At 37.4% G+C, this 4,159-nt stretch overlaps 1 long non-coding RNA gene across 1 annotated transcript; it reads right to left on the minus strand.

The window, feature by feature from the left end:
• Positions 1-120: 120 nt before the first annotated feature.
• Positions 121-3,881, minus strand: LOC124270568. Its single transcript, XR_006896825.1, has 3 exons — positions 3,852-3,881; positions 3,470-3,589; positions 121-134 (listed from the first exon to the last, which is right to left on the minus strand). It is a non-coding gene; the product is annotated as an uncharacterized LOC124270568 (long non-coding RNA).
• Positions 3,882-4,159: the final 278 nt, after the last annotated feature.

Consider the following 4,159-nt stretch of genomic DNA (forward strand, 5'->3'; position numbering starts at 1 on the left):
GTGGTTCTATAATGGTAATCCTAATTGAAACTGTATCCTTCTATAAATATCGAGGACTTGTATTTACACCCAAAGCTTGTGTGGAGTAAAGCTGAGAAGCTGTCTGGTATCTCAGGCTAACAAGGCAATATTTTCTGTAAATGGTTTTCAAAAAGATGGGAAGAGTAAATTGTAAAGAATTGCTTCTACGATTTTTGCCTGTATGGTTTCACCTATTTTGTTTTATGGGTCTGAGATTTGGGGTACTTACTATGGTAGCATCATTGAGTCTGTTCAGATAATATTTTGTTAATATTTTTTGAAAGTTGGTAATCTACCTCCAATAACATGTCACTTGGTGATTGTGGGCAGACTTACAAATTACTTATATGACAAGTATAATGAAATCATGGTATCACCTACTGAATATGACGTATAATAGACCCCGATAAAAATTGTTATATTATGTTCAAGTCCTTAGGATGATGCTGGCCGCACTACTTGGGCAACTTGAGTCAAAAAATATTTTTATTTAAAGTATGATTTTGGTTATGCATTGATTAATCAGGAAGTTGGCAATGTTGATTATTTCACATCCTTGTTTAAGCAGAAACTTTCGGATAATCTTAAACAATGTTGGTCCCACTTCAATTAAAAATTCTGATAAATGTTTTTATTACTCCCAATTTAAGACATTTTTAAATGTGGGAAGGTATTTAAATTCTGATATTCCTTAACATCTCAGATCTGCATTCTCTAAATTTAGATGTGGTAATTTTAACTTAGCTGTTGAAACTGGAAGATACAAAAAAGTGAATTACAATGAGAGATTAAGTTTATTTTTGTAAATTGGATGACAAAAATGTTATTGAAGATGAATTTCATTTACTCCTTAGGTGTGAACGATTTTCTGATTTAAGGTTAAGATATATTCAGAAATATTTGACTGATTTTGATCCAAATGCCAATTTTTTAACATTATGAAAACACATAATGATTGTATCATAAGAGATGTCAGTACTTAAGTGCATTAGAAATGTTCCTCTTACACAGCATGTGCACTTAACTATCTATATCATATGCAAATGACTGTATGGTGGGCCTGTGGCCTTTTACTGAATAAACTTTTCTTTCTGTCTGTCTGTCTTCCTTAGTAAAGTACAGATTTACCTAAGGAGAGTTAGCGTGGATTAGGTGCCTCCTCTGAGGTGTGGGTTCGAATCCCGGATGTGACCCAACCCAACAAAATTACTAGAATACAGCAGGCAAATCAAAGCATATGACACCAATTACGCTATCATCTAAGAGGGCTAAAGTCTGGTCTCCTAATGGTATAACATAAAATTTGTGCAGATCGATACGCATTGTGTTCATTTCTGGATTGTCTGGTCAGATTCGATTATTCACAGACCGCTATAATGCAGCTGGAATGTGGCGTTAAACAACATATAATCAAACTATTGAGCTCTCTATTTATAATGTCTGAAACATGTTTGTATATTCTCAAACACTGATATTAGCTAATTCTAAAATTCCGTAGTTTTTCCTGTGCAATTTCCCTAAAGGCGGTCATCTTTTGATATAAGAGATGTTCAAATCAACGTTAAAATCACAATCTGTCGCTCACATCGTTTATAGTATGTTCACCTGCAAATATCTGGTTGCGTCGCAAAGGGCGAGAGAAGTCCTTGTCTTGTATGGTGAGCTTGTTTCCTGTCGTGCTTGTTGACATCTGACGTCAGCAATAGCCGAGGCGGATTGGTGTCCGTTGACAACTGGAAGCAGAGCTGTCCACCGCAACATATATCTCCATGCCCTGTTTCTCTCCGGGACTGCAATTCAAAGTCGAAAAATGTGATTTCAAATATCAAATAATTCATAACAAAGTTAGTGAGATATTGATGATCGTGGCTGATGACCCCGACGTCCCTATACTGATATTTTAGTACGTACATGTTATTTAGCAGTACGACATACACGCCAACGATTCATGTTATTTGGTTAAGGATTTTCGGTGCCACTATGCAGGATGTTTTCTTTAATGAAAACCGTACTACATTGTATTGTGATATTCATACTTACAGTCCTGACGTAGATCACAGCTTGACGTGTTGCATCTGGTCTGTGTTTGAGTTGTTCAGGTTCACAGTCCATGTTTGGAACCTGCCCCTGATTTTGATGTATGTGAACATGTCGGTTGTTTACTATAGAAAGTCGTTGGTAGTTCTGCCATCCACGGCGTACCTGGCCTCGAAAATGGTGTGTCCCTCACTGTATGTACTGCTCTGTGTGGCAGTTCTTCCCTAAAACAATATTTTCTGAAGAAAGTGAAACCATATATATGATCACACACATACGACAATAATGGAAATAATGGCAGTAAATTCATTGTGAGAAACAGTTAATGTATATTATTTCGTAGTATGCATTTGACTTTATCAACACTGAACTTTGTGAAATCTCACCATAATTATCAAACGTGGAATAAGGGTTACAGATATCAAGAGTGGCATTTCAAGCTAAAATACAGACACCACTAAATATGACATGATAATTTTCTTTTGCACGAAGTGATAATGATATGGAGCGTACATCGTCATGCGAACCTCATCGCGTAATGCATGTATATTTCCGCTATCTTGGGCACAATCACAAACGGAAACATCAATTTTAAATCCGGGTTTCAGCACATGTTTAGCTATTCTGGTTGTTCTTTCAGTAGCCTTCTTCAAAGTGTTAAATACTTGAAAATAACCGTAAAACAACATTAACAATATCATATAGATCATCAGCTGTAAAGTAATCGGAGTTTTAACATTCAAATATACTTGACAATATTTGACTGGCCATATCTCCTCTGATTTAGATAGATGCACTACTAATAGAATGCGAAATATTTTTTGTTCAAAATGTTTGATAAATTGTATTTATTTGGAATTTGTGTAAACTGTGATACTTGGTCTACTGTTTTACTGTCGACATTTGGATACAATTCATCTGTGCTCATTTAGATAAGGCGGAAACATAGCCAATGTTACACAAAACTGTAACACATTCAGTTTCCTCCTGCTGGGTCATATTGACTAAGTTCCATCGGCATTGTGTTTACGTTCCAATGGTTCGTGTCTGTCTGAGGGTAATATGGGATACATCGCGATGTTTGTCAGTATTTGAAAAGGACTTTGATCCATGTTTTTAAGCAGAAAATAATATGGGAAACACTACTGATACACCGAGGAGATAGATGTCTACTATAATTGAATTTGGGCATTGATAAACCAGATACAAATAATGCGGTGGGGTAGCCTAGTGGTTAAAGCGTTGGCTCGTCACACCGAAGACCCGGGTTCGATTCCCCACATGGGCAAAATGTGTGAAGCCCATTTCTGATGTCCCCCGCCGGGATATTGCTGGAATATTGCTAAAGCGGCGTAAAAGTAAACTCAGTCAGTCTCTTCATGCTACATCTATCCGTCTACCCCATACTCACGTCTCTGGCAGTAGGAACCGAACCATCCTTCCTGACATCTGTCTGGATCACCGACCTGGCTACAGGGAGTAGAGGGGAACATGGCACAGGCAGTAGTGGTGTTACAGTGACATTCGGCATCTGACCAGATAATGGAAGGATGTCTTGTTCTTGACAATACAGGAACATCTACTTATACAGATGAAAACCCCAGAAGATAATGCATCAAAAACTCGAAATGTTTGATCTTTCCGCTGCTGACATTATGACCACTATGATCCTACTTGATATCATGTCCAAGCTTATCATGTTTATTATTAAGTGTATCAGATAGATGATAGTACCAGATGCAGACTTTATATGCTAATAGTAATATTTCGACAACCCCTATAAAACGTCCTACCGGTGAGAGTCCCAGTGATGGAGAGAAAAATAATAACCCCATCAAAAACCACGCCATTGTGTCTTAGGTTTGTTCCCTGGGGGATGGCACCTGCAATGAACATACAATGACATGCTTACGTACATGGTCATTCGGAACATGTTTCTGCTCCCAACTTAAACTGGGGCAATCTGTGTAATCAAACATGTAGTATTATTTGAGTAAAACTATGCTGTTGAATGTGCACTTGCGATAAGATCCTGTGGACTGATTGTACAAATATTATGTGGGACGTGCAGAAGTGTTCAAGTATACAAATCTATACAAGT

Source organism: Haliotis rubra, unplaced genomic scaffold, assembly GCF_003918875.1.
Source record: "Haliotis rubra isolate DU_JTF1 unplaced genomic scaffold, ASM391887v1 Scf1528, whole genome shotgun sequence".
Taxonomy (NCBI): Eukaryota; Metazoa; Mollusca; class Gastropoda; order Lepetellida; family Haliotidae; genus Haliotis; species Haliotis rubra.